This window comes from Tenrec ecaudatus, chromosome 12, assembly GCF_050624435.1.
Source record: "Tenrec ecaudatus isolate mTenEca1 chromosome 12, mTenEca1.hap1, whole genome shotgun sequence".
Lineage (NCBI taxonomy): Eukaryota > Metazoa > Chordata > Mammalia > Afrosoricida > Tenrecidae > Tenrec > Tenrec ecaudatus.
The window spans coordinates 109675448-109695627 of NC_134541.1; the positions used below are offsets into that span (position 1 = coordinate 109675448).

The 20180-nt window shown below is 49.6% G+C and overlaps 2 long non-coding RNA genes across 2 annotated transcripts; one reads left to right on the forward strand and one right to left on the reverse strand.

Moving 5' to 3' along the window:
* Positions 1-9593: 9593 nt before the first annotated feature.
* Positions 9594-13035, reverse strand: LOC142462491 (uncharacterized). The gene is made up of 4 exons (XR_012787260.1): positions 12881-13035; positions 12185-12297; positions 12040-12099; positions 9594-11449 (listed from the first exon to the last, which is right to left on the reverse strand). It is a non-coding gene; the product is annotated as an uncharacterized LOC142462491 (long non-coding RNA).
* Positions 13036-13269: 234 nt separating this feature from the next.
* LOC142423083 (uncharacterized) lies at positions 13270-18692 on the forward strand. The gene is made up of 3 exons (XR_012779098.1): positions 13270-13775; positions 17033-17271; positions 17989-18692. It is a non-coding gene; the product is annotated as an uncharacterized LOC142423083 (long non-coding RNA).
* Positions 18693-20180: the final 1488 nt, after the last annotated feature.

Genomic DNA, 20180 nt, shown 5'->3' on the forward strand with positions numbered 1-20180 from the left:
GTGGTGGTGAGAATCACATCACCGTGAAAGAGGGAGAGTGCATGATGGGGACCCAATGCCCACCTGTAGAGAGCTGAACACCCCTTCCAGAGGGGTAGTGAGGAGGAGATGGGCCACACAGGGTTCAGTGTAACAACAATGAAACTCAAAACCTTCCTCTAGTTCCTGAACGCTTCCTCCCCTCCCAATCATCATGACCCCAATCCTACCTTGCCTTGCGGACCTGGTTGTACCAGAGGATGTACAGCGGTACAGTGGGGATCTGGAGGCACAGGGAATCTAGGACAGACGAACCCTTCAACACCAGCGGTGGGAGTGGCGACACCAGGAGGGAAGGGCATGTAGAAAGGGAGAACCGATCTCGGAGATCTATGTGTAACCTCCTCTCTGGGAGATTGGCAAGGGGGAGGCGGGTGAGGGGAGACGCCAGGGAGTGTAAGATAAGATATAATAATTATTTATAAACTATCAAGGGACCAGGGGTGGGATCGGGGAGGGAGGGGATCGGGGGAAAAAAAGGGAAACCGAGCTGATTCCAGGAACCCAAGTGGAAGGTGAATTATGAGAGTGACGAGTGCAACAAATGTATAAGGGTGCTTTGCTCATTTGATGTATGTACAGATTGTGATAAGAGCCTTATGAGCCTCAATAAAAAGATTAAAAAAAATGATTAGGGCAAAGAATGTACGGATGTGCTTTATACAATTGATGTATGTATATGTATATGTATGGATTGTGATAAGAGTTGTATGAGCCCCTAATAAAATGTAAAAAATAAATAAATAAATAAAATTAAAAAAAAAATAAAAAAGAAAGTGGGTTGTTAGAGAAAGAAAGAACGTGGGTTATTGCAGATGCTCTTACTTACTCACAGCAACCCCTGTGGATTCCCCACAATGTAACTGTCTACAGGAGGAGAAAGGCCAATTGATCCCTCGAGCAGTTGGTGGTGGTTTGGAACTGCCGGCCACAGCCCATGCAGATCACAGCTCAACTCTTAGCCACAGCGCCTCCAGGCTTCCTTTTTGCCAATGCAGTTAAGTTAAAATTTGTCACCGTATCCTTTGATCTCCCGTTTGACCCATTTTAAACTTGTTCGAGTTTTAATATTTTCTACTTTCCTTCTGATTGAGGTTTTCCTCTGTTCTTGTTGCTGTTTTTCTTTATATGTTTTTCTGTATATTGTGAGACATAAGTCACCAGGCTGGTCCATCATCAGTAAACAGAGAGCAAAGAGTCAGGTAGTTATTGAATAACCAGGGCACCAATTGATAACTGTTAGAACAATCACCGGAGCTGGGGCACCTGGGATCTGGAATGTGGGAACTGGAGGCATTAAGAAAGTGGGGTGTGGGGGTATCGGTTGCAGGGTGGAGGAAACTCTTAGGGAAGCTGGAGCCAGGAGAGAGGGCTTACAAACTAGGGGCTGAAATGATTTCAGAGGAGTTGTGAGGTATGGCCCCCTCGTTTGCATGATTTGTTGGGGTGGGCGCCCCATTTTATAAAATCCAACCATAAAGGCCTCTCTCTCGCTAATGTTAGTACAGATTGGATTTCTTGAGTGTTCATGAGTTAAAATCCCATGTTAGCCCACTGGTACACTCATGGGATAAGGCCGTCCTCTCCAGTTCTCTTCCCCAAAACCCATTGGGGCCCAGGCCGGGGGGTTATACTGGTCTACTAGTTGCCACATAGAGGAATCAATGTGGTGCCTGGAATTTCAACAACATTTCTCACAATATGAAACCCAGGAAAGGTGAATCTGCAGAGACAGTAATTAGATTATAGGCTTCTTGGCGGTCTGGCCGGGGAGGTTGGAGGGAACAGGGAGCTAATCACAATGAGTCCAAGAAAGGAGGAAATATTCTAAACTTGACTGTGGTCATGATGATACAACTCTTCTTGATGATTGAACTATTGACTTGTATGATACGTAGATTATGTGCCAATAAAACTGTTTTGTATTTTTAATGCAACTACAGTGACTGATGTGCCTTGGCGGTTACGAGGGTGAGGAGCTGGGGAGTGGGCTCTAGATGATAGACATCTGGTTTGACAGTGACGATGATGATGATGGGGCAGTGGCACCCAACGTGGATGCAGTCAGCTCAGCACCCAAAATTGTGGGACCCAGCCCAATCCGGATGGGTCCTAAGGGGCAGTTGTGTAACTGAAGGGAAGAAATTAAGAGGCAGACACAAGTTTTGGGATGCTCACTCGTTTGTGGTATCAGGTCCAAGTGGGGGGAGGGGGAGAGAGAGAGAGACAGAGAGAATGTATTCTTACACCAACTTATACCAAATTACAGGTAACCACATACATAACCAAGTGGGCAATATCTCAGCCCTAGAGGTCCCTGAGTTCATGGAGGGAGTAACCTAACACAGTGTTGGGAGCACATAAGGGGGAGTGACTGTCCCCCAAGCCAGGAGAGCAATAGCAACATGCCTGCTTCTATAGATGAAGCTACCGGTCAGGTAGCTATCAGTCATGTGCTTGTAAGAAGTAACCTAAAGGTAGCACTATTATGGGAGAATATTGTGGGGATGATTTCTAATTAGGGAAATGTGATTGGGACTCATCTCCAACTTATGAAGGTAAAGGCCTCCCTCTACTCAGAACTCTGGCCTCCCAGGCTTCTGAATTATGACAATACAGAACATGTCCACAGACATTCTCTTTCTGGCCCTCTGCTTCCTCCAAAAGGAAAGCCTGGACAGGTAGAGACAGAGTGAAAGAGGATGCTGACGTGAGAGGGATGGTGCTCAAGTCAATGGGGAAAGTTCATAACACGAGGCTCTCTCCATTCCCAGTCAATAAAAGACAGTCTCCCCAATACCCAAAATGGGGGGGGGAGGCAGCTTTATTGATAAAGATACACAATACCCTCCCCCACAGAATTCACTTCAGAGGACAGCACTGAAGCTACAGCTCAGGGAGACGGACATATCTGATCAGAGCACACGGGAGAAATGAAGGGGGAGAAAGAGAATGTGGAGCACATCCTGACCCACCAAACCTGGACGATGATATTCCTGCTCAGAGCAGCCAATCCACAGAGAAGACCATATGGCTGGCCCCACTATGCGACACGACATCCCTCACTGACCCATAGCCCTACAGGGGACAACACTGGAGACACAGTGTGGGAATTGTGCCCGATCTGACCCCACCACACTAAAGTGAAACACTAAGGGCGTGCAACAGAACAGCAAGGGGAACAGAGCAACGAAGTCCCCAGGGAATACCAAAAATAGACTGTGGGGTCAGGGCATGCACCCTATCAGACTCACCTGGGAAGCACCCCTAAAGGTCAGCAAACAGACCTTGAACTATTTACAGGCTTTTCTTATTTTTGTCCTTGTTTTTTGTTGTTGTTTTCTTTTGTTCCTTTGTTTTGCTCTGTCTTGTTTTTGTGCACGTTATTATCTCTGCAGGTCTGTCTAGATAAGATAGTCTGGAGAAATAATCTGGAGGAGAAAACGGGAATGATGGCTCCAGGGGGACAGGGGAGAGGGGGAGGCAGGGAAAAGGAAGTGGGTGTTAACAAACCCAGGGACAAGGGAACAACAAGTGATCCAAAATTGATGGCGAGGAGGGTGTAAGAGGCCTGGTAGGGCTTGATCAAGGGCAATGTCAACTAGAGGAATTGCTGAAACCCAAATGAAGGCTGAGCATGATAATGGGACATAGAGGAAAGAAAAAGAAAATAGAGGAAAGAACTAGGAGGCAAAAGCCATTGATAGAGGCTTAAATACAGGCATGTAGATATATAAATTTATTAATATATGACTATGGGGAAATACATCTATGTGCATACATTTGTAGGTTTAGTGTTAAGGTAGCAGATGGACATTGGAACACTTTGTTCGAATAACCTGGCACTCTGTGGTGGTGGTTTTTGGACCCTCAGTGCCGCTGTGCATCAGAACTGACCCAAAGACAAGTTTGGGTGCCTCCAGTGGAAGGTCTGGTTCTTCCCACCTCTGTGTGGACACTGCCCTTGAACCGCCCCTGTTGAGGCCCCAGTAACCTGACTCAACCTGGGTCCTCCTCCTGGCTCTGGGAGGCTCGCCCACTGCCCTGCTCCAGGACACACCAGGGGCAATGTCACCCACCTTGGGCATTTTGACCCCCCCCTTTTTCTGACTGGCATTTTATTGATTGTTTTGAGATCAGTACAGAACCGTATGAATCATTTGTACATGATTCTTAGTGCACGTACCCAAACCCGAACAGGACATGTCCATGAGATTCTTTTCTCACTTGCATTGACTTGCAACTTGAATTTGAGAGACAATTGTTTGAAGAGGTTAGCAAGCACCATTATCTTCCAATGTTGATAAGTCATTCCATCTTATGTCCCACTGGTTCACAACTTAATGTCCCACACCCTCCACACGCAGATGTCCCCCCCCTCACAGAACAAAGTTATCAGGAAAACTGGACCTCACGACCACAGTGGTTACAGGAAACTCACCGTGCTGACCAGGGAGCCATGTGACAGAATGGCTGTCAGACTCAATGCTACTCGAACAATGACAACAACATGGGGATAAGATGTTAAATGTCCGAGTCACAAAAACGCCTGGCCGGGACTCCAACTTGCCATGAAGGACGTTTCGTAGTAGGGATACAAGAACTCCCCCATCCCATGGAATGTTACCTGGACACCCAAGACAGTCAAATCTTCCCACACATAAACATCCCACTATTCTCTGGTTGTACTAAAAAATAAACAACCAGTTATTTCATGTCTTAAAGAAAGCATTTCCACTTAAAAATATGGGATGAAGTAGGATTTCCTCCTTCTTCAACATATTTCCCTGGAGTCAGGCACCGGTGGGAGCCTTAGGGGCACTCAGAGCAATGAGCCTCCCCAGCCCAGCACTCAGGGTACCACCCCACCTTGGAATCTCCCCGAGGCAGCTGCAACCCCGGCCCCCTCCCTTCTAGTTCACCCTCCTGACCGGCCTAAAAACTTGCTCTCCACCACAGACAGGTTCGATTTCACTGGCTCCGGAACCCGTGAATCTCACCAGGGAGCGCAGAATAAACTTTTCCTTCTCGCTGGCCTGGCCTCAGTTTATCTTTGCGGCGAGCCTAATAGTCTCTAGAGCCACTTAAAACTTGCATTTATGAAATAGTTGATGCGAATCTTCCTCTGGGTTGGACAAGAAGGGAGGTAACAGGGTCCACTGATACATCCATCAGACTTGGCTTCTTTTCCTCCGGCTCCATCAGACGCTGGACTCTCCTCGTTTTTCCTTTCTCCATTTTCCGCGGGTAAATGTGGAATTTCTTGGTTAACGACTTCAGCCTGGGTTCCCTTTGGCTTGCTCTTTTTTGGTCTGAAGATGTATCCTTTCTTGCCGCCTTTTGTTTTGGGCTTCCTGGCCGCTTTTGCAGGCGGAGGGTTCTGTGGCAAACTCGTCCATCCCTTCCTGGGTTCCTCCTTCCCCGCCCTTTAGGCTGGCCTTCCCTTTGAGCATCTTGGTTGTGGGGAGGGCGCTTGCAGGGCAGAGAGTGCTTTCTTGAAGCTTGGCTGTCTGTCTGTTACCTGTCTGCTCTCTGCCCAAGCTGCTAAGACCTGTGGCAGGGGCCCACCTGCAGACATTTGGGTGAGGGCTCCCTCTGCCCTGGCCTCCTCACCTGCTGCACGACTGGACACTCTGCTCTGTGTCCGGCTCCTTCCGATGACTGTGGTCACAAGCCGGGCTTTATAGCAGCAGTTCTCTTCCGCCCCCTCCCAGATCCAGATGCAAACAAACATCATTAGAAAAGCAAGCCTTTCCCTGAAGCCATGTGACATGGCTCACTCTGAGAAGGACAGAGGGACTGGGCGTAAGGAGAGCTGTCTGCCGAAGATGAAGGCCAGGCTCACTGCTTCTTCCCAGCTGAGGTTCCTGAGTGAGCAAGCCAGTTAGACCCAAGGAAGCCTGGGGAATCCCTCTCTCCTTTCTCCCCTTTCTCTTCTCAGCCTCCGCCCAGAGGATCCCTTACTCACTCAGCCTGGCCCTGGCTCTCTCCCTACATGAGGCTATGAAAGGACTCAAGCATAGTTTGTTTCGCAAAATAATGTTGAATGGGTCTTGCCATTGTCTTGTGAAGTTATGATTTTATGAGTGTCAACCAATCACAATTGTCTTGTAAGTTCCTGGATTATTTGTATTTAAGCTCACTGAAAATTCCCTTTCCCTGCAGTGCTTTGGTCGGGTCCTTACTAGGTAGGGCCCTGTGTTGGTCTGGGTAGACTAGAGAAACAAATTCATGGACACTCATGGGTATAAGAAAGAGCTTCATGTCAAAGAGCAATTGAACATTGAGAACACATCCCAGCCCAGTCCAGATCAAGTCCACAAGTCCGATATTAGCGCATATGTGTGATACCAATCTATAAATTCCTCTTCAAACTCATGCAACACATGCAATGGCGCCGAATGCCTGAAGATCACAGGCCAGTGGGTGGAAAGTTTTGTGGATTCAGTGGCGGTGGAAGCATCTCAGTGCTGGCAGGGGTCTCCACGTGGGCTCCTCCAGCTCCAGGGCTCTGATTCTGTCAGTGGAGCTCCATGTGCTTGTCAGCAGGAAGATGAAGCAGCGTCTGTCTATGTCTTGCCTCCAGTGAGCTATGCAGTTCTGTGGTGCCACCAAATGAGGTCATCAAGCTGCGACCCGATTGACAGGCTAGACTCCACCCCTTCGCAAGTTGACAGGAGATTATGTAACTGCAACAGGATCCATCCTGGGTGGTTTTGTTTCTTCAATAAATTCTTTACTTATCTATCTACTTAACCTCTGCTGCCAATATTTCCCCCGAATGTCGTGTAGCGTACAGAGAGGACAGAGTGAGCACAGTTCTGAAACATAACCAAACAATTTTAGGAGGTGAGTCACTGGGCCCGAGGGATCAGGTTCATAGTCTCGGGGGCGCCAAGGTCCATGGTCTTTAAGTTCTACATCTTAATTTGGTGAGTAGTGACTGGGGTCTTATGGGCACCTGTGCAGCCCTCCAAAGGGCCACAGTCTCTCACCGTGCAGAGGGAAGAGAAGTGGCTGAACTCCAAAGGCCCACGGAACAATTAATCCAACGGCTCAATGGACCATGCAAAGATCACTCCCTCCATTTGAGACCAGAGGAGCTCAGTGGTGCCCACGACCACTACCAACTGCTTGAAAAATAATCACACTAGAAGATTCTGGAGATGCTGGAAGGGAAATGTGGATTCAAACACAAAATCATAGAAAAGACTGGGCTCACTGGCTGGTAGCGACTAGTGGGGCCCTAGAGCCCATGGCCTGTGCCCCTCATGGCTGGACTGGAGCTCGTCTCCTGGTTAAATTCAGTCATTTAGGATCAAAAGGGCAGCATTTCTCCAAGGACAAAGTCCAGAGGTGGGAGAGAGGGCAGAATAGAAAAAGGAGAAGCAACAAGGGAGAGGGACTAGCTGGGATTTAGAGGGGATGGCACTGGATGAGTTGATTCAGTGTGGATGAGATGTGGAATGTCGATCTAGGATGTACTTGTAAACCTTTACCCAATTCACAATGAAACATGCAAAAATAAATATAGAAGACAGCAACTCTTTCATTTTTCTAACACTGTTTGTTGTTCTTTCTGGGACAGCCTTGTCAGCAAGGGTTTGGTGCAGCTTCAACAGAGTAGTCCTGGGCCTGGCTTTGGGGGAAGGGATAAAAGGAGCTTGCGACACTGTCCACTGCCCTGCCTCAGAGGAGCAGAGAGGTCAGCCCCACCCAGCAGGGGCAGGGCCAGGCGATGGCAGGGATTAGGCCTTGTTGTGTAGACCAAGTGGTAGGTCCATTCCCCAACTTCGGGGTCTGAAAGTCCACACCTGCCTCCCATAATCGCTGCAGTAGCCATTGTGGTCTGATGACCCTCCCTCTGTGAGCCCAGTCCCTGGAACGGTCAGTCCTGGGAGGCCCCCCTGGAGGAGATATGTGGTGGGGAGGACAGTGGGAGAGGAGCAGTTTTATTTATTTTATTTTTAAAGATCATTTTATGGGGGCTCTTTCAGCTCTCATCACAAGCCATACCTCAATTGTATCAGGCATATTTGTACATATGTTGCCATCATTATTTTCTAAACATTTACTTTCTATTTGAGTACTTAGTATCAGCAGCTCCTCTATTTTCCCTTCCCCCCCATCGCCGGCCCTTGTGACCCCTTGGTAAATTATAAAGTCTTGTTATTTTCATATCTTATACCGGCCGTTGTCTCCCTTCCCCCACATTTCCATTGTTCATCTTTCTCAGGGGTGGGGTGGGGTGGTTATTCCTCGATCATTTTGGTCAGTTTCCCTTCCTCCCCCTGACCTCTCCCCTACCTTCTTAGCATCGCTACTCCTGTTTCTGTTCCTGAGGGGTGTATCTGTCCTGGAGTCCATATGTCCTGAGCTCTTATCTGTACCAGTGTACATATTCTGGTCTAGCCAGAAATGAAAGGTGGGACTGGGGTCATGATAGTGGGGTGTGAGGGAGCCTCAAAGAACCAGAGGAATATTGTGTGTTTCGCAGGTACTATACTGCTCCCTGATTGATCCATCCCTTCCTTGTGATTCTTCTGTGAGGGGATGTCCTATTGTCTACAGATGGGTCTCTGGGTCTCATTCTCAACAATATGTGTGTGTGTATGTGTATAATTTGTGTGTGTGTGTGGGGGGGATGTCTTTTGGTGACTGTTACCTGATTCCATCAACACCTCATGATCACACAGGTTGGTGTGCTTTCTCCTTGTTGCTTCTCTGCTAGATGGCTGGCCATTTAACCTCAAGCCTTTAAGACCCCAGACACTACAATTTTTTATAACCAGGCACCATCAGCTTGCTTTATGTTTGCGTATACATCCATTTTGTCTTCAGCAATTGTGTTGGGAGGGTGAGCCTCACAGAATGTCAGGTTGCTAGAACAAAGTGTTCGTGTGTGGAGGGAGGGCTTGAGCAGAGGCCCCAAGTCCATTCACCTCCTCAATGTATATACATAGGTGAATACCTCTATTTTATGAATTAATATATTTACATATGCACACACCTATCATTATACCTCTATCCATAGCTTTGCTTCCTAGATCTTTCCTGTTTCCTTTTACTTTCCTCCTGCCCCACCATCCTGCTCGCTTTCTTCTGCCTCTTAGCAATTCCTCTCAGCTAGGTTGCTGTTGCTCCAACACCCCCAGGATCTCTACGTCCTCCTTGCTGTTGATTTCAATTCCCTAGTTGTTCCCCTGTCTATGGCATTGTCTGCTCACCGCTCCTCTCCTCCCTCAAGTCAGTAGGGACGTTTTTAGAAGGCCCAGTTGAGGGTCCTGAATATTGGCTGTGAACTTGTTTGGCCTCTGTCACAGCTATGGTATCAGAGTGAGGAGTGGAGCCTGCTAGGGGAGGCTTGGATGGGATCACGAGTCACAGGATCGGAGGATGGGCTGGTGACCAGCCTGACCTTCCCTCAGAGGACTCAGCCCTGGCTGATGTTGACCTTGACCCCCTTCCTCCTGTCATTAGAGGGCCTCTGATGCCATCACCCCAGGGTACACATAGACGCATAGTAGGTGCTCAATCAAAACAGGATTAGAGACTTTTGTTGTTCAAAAATTTACTTAGATCCAAATAGCCAGCGTACGAACATCAGTCTGATTAAACGGCTCTCGTGGAAACACAGAGGACAAGTGCTGGTGGGACATGGGGAGATGAGGTCCCTTACGACGCATGGCCGGTGGGCCTGTAACATGTAGGTACGTCCACTTAGGGGAACAGGATGGCGCTTGTTCAGAAGACCAGAAACACATCAACTGTGCTCAGAGGAATCGACCGTAGAGCCTTACAAGCTGTTACACCAACAGACAAATGCATTTCCATGGTCATTTCATCATTCGTCATCCCAACAATGGCCATAAAAAGAAGCGATCCGAGTGCCCACCAAGGGTTAACCGAGAAGGCAGTTGTGGTCCGTCCATACAGTTGTACACGACACACCCATGAAGAGCCGTGGTGCGTCCAAGAGAAACATGACCACCGGCAGACCTGCAGGACAAGATGCCGAAGGAGACGGGCCCTCGCTGACAAGCAGCCAAGAACAGAGACCAGTGTCCCTTGGTGGTGACAGCAGGCTGAGGAGGTGGGTAGGGCACAGCTTTCTTTACAATGCTGAGGTTGGTCCTTGATGATACAAGAAAAACTGCATGCAGCGCGAGTTCGTCAACACAACTCACACACAGGATGCATGCATGCGGGGCACACCTGGATAGGTCGCAATACGTCAAAGTGGATGCTGACAACGTGTGAGGGAAACGACACAAATCTGGATTCATGCCGAGTTACTGCTCGGAGCTGTCACCGCCTGCCCCCCAATAAGAAATTCGTTTAATAAAAAACATTCAGGAGTTCCTTTCTATGTTTCCAGAGAATCAGAACTAGGGACTGTCCTGATCGAGAGAGAGAGAGAGAGAGAGAGAGAGAGAGAGAGAGAGAGAGAGAGAGAGAGAGAGAAGCCTTATCTACAAAGAAGGGTGATGCCCGTGGTGATTGGTGTTGTTTTCTCACCAGTTGAGAATCAAAATGTAACACACGATGGATGCCCTGGCTGGGGACCTGCACTGGCCTCCCAGGGCATGATGGGAGGGGATGCCTAGCCACATCACATGGCCTTTATCTTTCCTGTCTGCCACAGTCTGGTGTCTGTCACCTGGTTGTACCCCTGACCGGTCTGTGCCGGCTTCCTTCTTCTGTAGCTCATTTCCAGGCGCCGTTTATACACCTTCCGCCCCCACTGCCTCTCTGCCTGTCCCTCCCTCTGCCTCTCTGCCGGTGCTCTAGCTGTCTCTCTGCCTGTCCCTCCCTCTGCGTCTCTCTCTGTCCATCCCTCTGCCTCTCTGTTTGTCTGTCCCTTCCCCTCCCTCTCCGCCTGTGTTCTAGCTGCCTCTCTGTCTGTCCCTCCTTCTGACTCTCTGTCTGTCTGTCCGTCTGCCTCACTGGCAGGTTCTGATTCGGCCAGCACCCTGCTCTTTCTCTGCCTCTCTGTCTGTCTCTCTGAGATGCTGATGTCCACACCCACCATCCTCTCCCTCAGTCTCTCTCTGTGCCCTTTGCCGCTTCTGGCACTATCAGCAGTGTAGCTCTCCACCTCTCTGTCTCTCTCTGTCAGGAGGATGTTGATTTTTGCATGTCTCTCTGCCTTCGCTTCTTTCTCAGTAGCATATCTTTCTTTCCTTGCCTTGCTCTTTGGATAATTGTTTCTGGTCTCTGGCTCTCCCCAAACCCCATTCGCGAAATTCCCATGGGGAACAGCATGCGCTCGCTCTCTCTGTCGCTCTCTTGTTTGATTCCATATGTAGACTCCGGCAAACACCACAGCTGTGCCCATGGCCACCGCACAGGCAGTGGGAAGCACTGCAGAGCCTGTGGCCAGGACCTCCCAGGTGATCACGCCTAATCTCTAGTGGGAGAAGAAAGGGGCTGGTGAACACAGGTACCTTGTACCCAAACCCAGACACATGCCCCGTCCTGCCAGGCTCTGGGCTAGATGGGGTCTCTCTCCTCCCTCTCCATGGAGCCCTGGGGTCCCCCAAGAACTGCTCTGAGCTTGGTCTGTCCCACAGCCCAGTGAGGATGGAGCCCCCACCCTCAGGGCTGGAGGAAGGAAGCTGGTGGGGTCTTGGGGGGGGGGCACCAAGGAACATGCCACGGGCAGGGAGGACCAGACATGAGGACTGAGGCCCTCAGAAAGGCGACTGGAGGTGAGGGGCCTGGGTCTCTGTCTGTGAGGCCCGAGCAGAGCTCCCCCAGGCCTGGGACCAGCTCCCAGTAATGGGTGTTGGCTGAGGGTCCCGTGGGTGTCCCTGAGAGCTCAGCACCATGTCTGCTCCATGACTAGTTTTTTGGAGTCTCAGCCAGGTGACAGGGGGCCATGGTAAAGTGATAAGCCTTGCTGGGTCCACCCTTTCAACAGTGGGAGGTCCCCTTCCAGTGCTGGTGGCCCAACATGACCTGGGTCTGGTTGACCAAGAGGGCACTCTGGACTCTTACCAAGGTGCTGGCAAAAAATCCAGTTGGTGCTGGCATCTTGTCAGAGGCACCAGCTCACTCCTGCAGGGAAAAAGACTCAGGTCCTTTTCCTTGCCAGACCCCCAAAGTCTGTCCTTCCCCCAAGCCACCTGTGGAGTTCACTCACCTGAGCCCAATTGGGGCAGCGAGGCCTGGTCCCAGAGCTGAGTGTGGACAGCAGGGAGGCGGGTGCTGCCTCTGCACTGCCTCCTCTCTGCCCTCGGGGGCTCTCTGCAGACCCTGGTCAAGTGCACAGACTCCCCTCAGGTAGGGTGCCTGCACCTCTGGCTCCCTCAGCCCTGCTGGGTCACCCTAAGAGACCATGCATACACTGCTCCCATGGGCCCTCCTCTGGCCCTGTGCTGCTTCATGGCTTTGACCGTGAGCAGCTGCGGAGAGGTGGACCAGGTCCTCACCTATCCCCTGTGCTTCCCTCAGCTGATGGCAGCTGGTGACCCCCTCCAGGCCACAGCTCTCCTCCCTGAGCCCCTGCTACCCCTGGTGTCCATTCCAGAAGGAGCCTTGTTGGCCCAGCAATTAATTGTCTCTCTGTTAAGCCAAAGGTTGACGGTTTGAGCCCTACCCGCTTCTTCCCCATATATACATGGAGTCTGCTTTTCTAAAGATGGGCGCCCCAAACACCCACAAGGGCAGTTTCCCTCTGTCCTTTGGGGCTGCTATAAATCACAATTGAATCAAAGGCAACAGGTTAGGGTTAGGGTAGTCAGGCCCCTGCAGTGTCCCCACCTAGCCAGGACCTCTCCTACTGAGACCCCAAGGGCCAGCCTCAAACTGTCCCTTCAGCCTTGTTCTGGGAGCTCACCTGCTGCTGTGCTCCGGAACACAGTTGGGGGAAGACCCCCACTGGAACCCTGCCGTGGCCCCTTGTCCTGCTGGAGGAACTGATGCTGGGCTGGGTGGATCCACCAGGATGGGGCTGTTCTTTCTCCTCCTTTTTATTTCCCATGATTCCTCATTAGTAAAGATTTCCCAGAAACCACGTGACAGGACTTCATACAACCTTTTTTTGAGGGGGGTGGGTGGGGGAGTGTTGAAGGTTTCTTTAGTTTCACTTTCCCCTGCTCTGTAATGGGGGTTGGGAGGGAAGTCTGTCTGCCCAAAGTCATTGGCCTGCCTCCCAGAAAGAGCAGAGAGGCTACTGCCACACAGCCTGGGCCAGAGATGGGGTATGGGGGTGAGGGGTGGGGTGCCGTGGGTCCCCTGATCGTGAGCTTGTGGTATAGACACAGTGTTAGGTTGGCTGCCCTGCCCCAGAGCCTGAAAGTGCCTGCCTCAAACAATCCCGGGGCAGCCCTTGACGCTGATAACCAGTGCTTGGGATTGTAGGTCCTGGGAGGATTCCTGGAGGGGCAGGAGTCCAGCTGGGAGGCTGAGGCCTCTTTGGGACCAGGTTCAGCGTCTAGGCAATGACTCCAGCCAGAGGCTGGATGCTGAGGTAGCAGGATGGAGACCAGAGGACCCATGACCTGTCCCTGCCTGAGAGGGGACGGTGCATCTGCTCTTGCTCTCCTTGGAGGAGAGTGGTGATTTGTGGAGCCAAGTGAGTGCCAGCGGACGGGGTGGGCGGCTTTGTCCAGGGGGTGAGGTGATTCCACTGTGGATGGTCACATTACTGCAAAAGAACAAAGTCTTTGGAGAATGTGAGGCGAATTTTCCAGTGAAGAGGCCTGCCTAGGGGCTCCTTGCTGACTTTCCAGGTAAGTTTGGGAAGCATGATGTGTTGGGACAACTGGGGTGACATTTGCAAAAGCAATAAGGTGCCACTGCTCATACCAACCAGGTGTGCAAAGGACTCTGGGATTGTAGCAAGTGTGACTGACAGGACAGAAATGAGCCCCTGGTCAGGCGGAAGCATCTACCAGCTTCCCCTAACTCCCGTCATCCCCTAGACCAGTGGTTCTCAACCTATGGGTCACACACCCTTTCACAGGGGTCGCTCGATTCTTAACAGTAGCAAAACGAGAGTTATGAAGTAGGAACGAAAACAATGTTATGGTTGGGGTCACCGCACCGTGAAGAACTGTAGGAGAGGGACGCAGCATGAGGAAGGTGGAGAACCCCGGGCTAGAGCAATGGCCTTTGAAGTGAAAATGCAGCCGTAACATTTAGCAACGTCAACTCCCCTTTGCTATTTCCTCTGGTGCTTTTAGGCTTTGCTTTCCCTTCCCTTCCCTTGGGGTGCCATCTTCACCCCATGTCTTCCTCCTTTGCAGCGCACCCCTTCCTGAATATGCAAGTGTTAGTGTGCCGCCTATAATCTACCAAAAGGCAAATCCATGGCTGTCAATTTGGTCTGACTCCTAGAGAACAGAGCAGAACTGCCCCATACGGGTCAAAGGCTGCAATCTTTACAGTAACTGTCCTGGAATTGACAGAAATTAGAAGAGGCTGCAGAACAAGATCATTACTGATATCAACCTGCTCTTGCCTGAAAGCAGATCATACCAAAAAGATGTTTCCCTCCCTCACTGCCACCAAGTCCATTCTGTCACCGCCCAAGAACGCAAAGGCATCCGACTGTATGAATCATAACGAACTATGGATAAGATGTTGAGGATGGGAATTCCAGAACACTGACTCGTGCTCATGTGGGAACACTGTCCAAGAGGCAACAGTTCAAACAAGAGAAGAGGATAGTATGTGATCTCAAACCAGGAAAGATGTGACCGGATGAGGGAGGTTCCATTGCAGGGACTGCAACCAATGGCATGGAAGCAACTGTGTGGGAATGTTCAATGGAAAATTGTTCGCTTTATAAATCTTCTCCCAACTCACATACCAAAAAAGTTTAAGAAAAAATCAGCAATCGCTTCTCGGCCTTTTGGCTAAGATCAAGTGTAGAAAAAATCAGCAAAGGTGTGTAGCCGAGTTGGATCCTGTCATCATACTTTTACAATCTGTATGTTGAACAACTAATCCAAGAAGCTGGTCTATTTAAAGAAGAACCTGGCCTGGGGCCTGGAGGAAGACTCACCTGCCACCTGCTGATGGCACGGCCCGGCGAGCAGAGAGTGCAGAGAGCCTGACACACTTCCTGGTGAAGATCAAAGATGGCAGTCTTCAGTGTAGACCACACTCCAACATAAAGAAGGCCAACATCCTCATAACAAGATGAAAAAGAGGAAAGACTGAAGTTGACAAAGTTTTTACTTGGACCCACGATCAGTGCTCATAGAAACAGCAGTCAAGAGATGAAATGAGGTGGGGCCAGCCCCACCACAAGACATGACGTTCCCTCAGTGACTCACATGGCTGCAGGGAAAGAAAGCACTGGAGACACAGTGTAGGAATTGTGCCCCGTCTGACCTGCGCTCCCCCTCCCCCGCCACCAGCTGAAACACGAAGGGAGGGCAACAGAGCAGCAAGGGGAGCAAAGCAACGAAGTCCCTGAGGAATCCCGAAAATAGACTTCAGACTCTGCGGCAGCGCTTGACACCTTATCAGACTCAATCAGAAAACATAAGCAAGGGTCAGCAGACAGACAGGGAATTATTTATAGCCCCACCACCACTAACACGTTCTTCTCTCTCTTTTTTTTAAGTCTATCTATATAAGATAGGCAGGATAAACAATCCTGAGGCAAAAACAATGGGACTGATGGTCCTGGGGGAACAAGGGAGGGGTGAGGGAAAGGGAGGGAGGGAGTAAAACTCAAGGACAAGGGAACAACAAGAGATCTAAAATCTGTGTCGAGGAGGGTGTAGAATGTCTGGTAGGGTTTGATCAAGTGCAAAGTAGCCGAGAGGAATTACTGAGAACCAAGTGAAGGTTGAACATGATAGTGGGACAGAAGAAAATAGAGGAAAGAACTAGGAGGCAAAAAACATTTGTAAATATATTAATATATAATGATAGGGATATAGGTCTATGTATACATATTTATATGTTAAGTATCAAGGTAGCAGATGGACATTGGGCCTCCACTCAAGTCTTCTCTCAACACAAGAAACTTTGTTCTAATAACTTGGTATTCTGTGATATTCACCTTTCTGACATGATAGCTGAAGACAAAGTGGGTGCAAAAGCTAATGTGAAGAAAACTGATGGTGCCCAGCTATCAAAAATATAGCGTCTGGGATCTTAAAGGCTTGAAGATAAACAAGCAACCATCTATCAGGGAAGCAACAAAGCCCACATGGAAGAAGCACATCAGCCTGTATGATCATTAGGTGTTCATGGGATCAGGTATCAGGCATCAGAAGACCCCAAACAAATAATCATATTTATGCAGATGAGGGGAGTCAGAATGGAGATCCAAAGCCCATCTGTTGACAATACAACATCCCCTCACAGAAGGGTCACAAAGAAGGGATGAGTCAGCCAGGGTGCAGTATAGCACCAAAGAAACACACAACATTCCTCTAGCTCTTTAATGCTTCTTCCCCCACACTATCATGACCTCAGTTCAACCTTACAAATCTGACTAGACTGGAGCATGTACATGGGCACAGATAAGAACTCTGGACACATGGAATCCGGGACAGATAAACCCCTCAGGAACAATAATGGGAGTAGCCATATCATGGCGGTAGGGGAAGGTGGGGGAAAAAGGAGGGGGCTGATCACAATGATTGATGTATAGCTCCCCCCTACAAGGGGGACGGACAGGAATATGGGTGAAGAGAGCCAGTGGACTGTGTAAGATATGAAAATAATTTACAATTTGTAACCCCACAAGGGCTCACAAGGGTAGGAGGGTGGGTAGGGAGATGATACCAAGGGCTCAAGTAGAAAGAAAATGTTTTGAAAATGATGCTGGAAACATATGTACGAATATGCTTGATACAATGGATATATGGATTGTTACAGAGCTGTAAGAACTCCCAATACAATGATTTACAAAAAAAAAAAGGAAATGTTGGACAAGACCTATGCAGAGTCTTCAAAGATGTCACTTGGAAGAATAAGGGGGCCCCTGAGCTAAGCTGTCGTCTCTTCAATCATCACGATGCAGGTGACATCTGGACAGTGTGCCAGGGAGACTGGACCAGACTCGATGCGTTTGAATGATGATGTTGGTGAGGAATCGTGAGAGGAACTGGATGGTCCAAAGAAACCTACCTGTCTCGGAAGAAGCACAGCTAGACTGCTCCTTAGAAGCAAGGATGGCGAGACTTTGTCTCCCATACCATGGGCACGTTATTAGAAAGGACCGTTCTTTGGGGAAGGACTTTCAGCTTGTGTGAGTAGAAGGTGAGAGAAGGGGAGGAAGCCCCTTGATGAGATGGAGGGACACAGTGGTGTCAACAATGGGCTCAAACATCACAAAAATTGTGAGGATGGTACAGGGTCTGGCAGTGTTTCAGTACAGTGTCGTGGTGAGTCAAAACTGACTTGTACTTAATTAAATCCAAATCTAGAGGAGGGAATGTGATCAGAGTTTAAATTCTGAACTTGGAAGGTGCAGGAGTCTGTGGAAGACAGTGGAAACCCAAAGTCCACTTGCAGGATCCTGGAATGGGTCAAGCCCCCGGAAGCCCGTCTGGCCACAGCCCCAGAGGTGACTAGCTAGCTTTACCATCAGACAGAGATATGCAAAGTCCATTGTGACAGAGGAAGCTAGGTTAAAATTTAACACCTTATCATTGGACCTCTCTTTTGGCCCTTTCTAAAGTCATTTCAGTTTTTAATATTTTCTGCTTTCTTTTTCTGCTTCCTTTTTCACGGAGGTTTTTCTCAGTTTTATTTTGTCGTTGCTAGATTTTTTTGGTTTGTTTCTTGTTTTTGTTTGGTATGGTTTTCTGCATATGAAATCCAGGTGCATCTATGGAGACAGTAACAGGATTAATGCTCACCTAAGGGTATAGGAGGAGAGCTTGGGGGGATGTGGGGGGTTAACGATGAGTCTGAGGAAGAAAATGCTCTGAAATTGGTTCTAGTGATAACCAGCCACTCTTCTTAATATGACAGGACTGCTGACTTGTATGATACGTGAGTTGCACGCCAACGAAACGATGTTTAAAAGCGGACTGGATGGCAGCTAATGAACACCACAATCGACAATCTGGGTCGGAGCAGAGTGGCAGCAGCTCATTTCTCCTGTAGAGCGCTGGTAGGGTCAAGTCAGCAACCTTGAGGTCCGCAACTGAACTCCCCACCACACCGCCAGGCCTCCTTCCCACACTGGAACCTGGGTCATCCGCGCTCTGCGTGGGCTTGAGGGGCTGCCCTTTAGGGCAAGTGTCACCTTATTAAAGTTTGTGCTGGGCTCCGATCCCCAGGTCAGCATTTTGAAGCCACTAGGCGCTCCTTGGGAGAACGATGGGGCTTTCTACTCCGGTCAACAGTCCCGGTCTCAGGAACTCACGCAGGCAGTTCTACCCCATCCCACAGGGTTGCTACGAGTCGGAGACGACTGCATGGTAGAAGGAGGTTTACTCAGCTTGGCTTTTGTAACCTTTCTGGTTTGGTTTGGTGTTTTGTATCTGAACTAAGGTCCACCGGCCCTCTTGGCAATAGTTTTATTGATGTAAAAGCCACATTATCATACACTTCCATAGTTAAGTTGCTTTTAAAAAGAGTTGTCTGAATGCTTTGAGAATGATGAGGGCAAAGAATGTACAGATGTGCTTTATACAATTGATGTATGTATGGATTGTGATAAGAGTTGTATGAGCCCCTAATAAAACGTTTAAAAAAAAAGTTGTCTGTACATCATCACAATCAGTTCCAGTGTACTTTCTCCTCTCTTGTAGCCCCTATAGTTGCTCCCCAGTTCCCCCAATCCTCAGCCTTAATAAGCTATTAATTACATCAGTTATTGTCTCTATACATTTCTTCCTTTGGGGCTTCAAAAACTGGGAAACATAACAGAAACAATTAAAAGGGGGTGGGGAGGGGAAGGAAGAAAGAAAAGACCACCGACAAGATTAAAATAAGCCTGAGGAAAAAATGCTGTTGAGGAACAAGAGAGAAATATTTAAACCTCGAGCAAATCCAGGATGGGTCAAGAGAGGTCAAATGACGAGGTATGTTATACCACAGTTCCACCCACGCTAATCAAATTTATAATAATCTGACAGTGAGGCTCTTCTTGTCCCCTAACTGTGCCCGAGGAGATCTGCCAGTGGCGAAATCCCAACAGGTAGTCTGTCGATGGGCTGGAGGCTCCCGTATCCTCCACAGCCTTCTACCAATTGGCTTGAGTCAAGACTCTCCAAGAGTGTTTCGGGCGGCTTTATCTCCTCGCTATGACCCAAGCTTATACTTGTGGCGCTGGCCCACCTGCTGGCCAGGTGGGCCACCCTAGTGCAGTCGGGGTGGGGTTGGATCAGGGAATTCAGTGTGAGGTATGGACGCCGGGAGGCAATGAGAGAAAACCTGTCTGTCTGTCTGCCTGCCTTCTTAGGCTTTGCAAGGGGCGGGGCGTGGGGGGGGGCGCCTTTCTCAGGAGGACGCTCCATTAGAAGCCACAACAACGCCAGACTGATCCATGACACTCTAGACCTCAGGCCAACCGCCGCTGCCCAGGCGATTCTGCGGCAGAGCAACTCCACAGGGTGCGCAGCAGTGTCCCTGGGGCGTCTGAGGCCGTCAGTCTGTGGAGAGGCAGAGTGCCTGGGGGATGCAAATGATTCGCCTTCGAGGGAGCAGCTGAGCGCTTTAACCACTGTGCCACTAATGGAGAATCGCCAGGGCTCTGGAGGGTGAAGGAGGGAAGCAGGAGAGTCGGGGGGATGAGCAAGGAGTGGGCATCCAGTGGAGTGTCATTTCTCCCTCTTCCAGTGAGAGGAAGGAATGAGTCAGGCTCCGTGAGCCCCAAGCACCAGCCCCCTGACCCCCAAGAGCCGTAGGATTATAGACTGGTGGCGTTTTCAGGCTCTCTGCTTGTGGGAGTTGGGAATTTGGTATAGCTCCAGGAAAATGGTATTCGACCTCGCGTACCCTAAGGAAACATCCATTTAGGGTCCCCGAGGTACCATGAAGGCAGCTTAGTGACCCTCTGGGCGGCTACTGGGGATAGAGCCGAAGCTATCCACCCTCAGACACACTGTTGTTGCTGTTGTGAGGTGCCGGCCAGTTAGTTCCCACGCACAGGGACCCTGTGCACAACGGAATGAAACACCGCCTGGTCCTGAGCCGGCCTCACCATTGTTATGTCT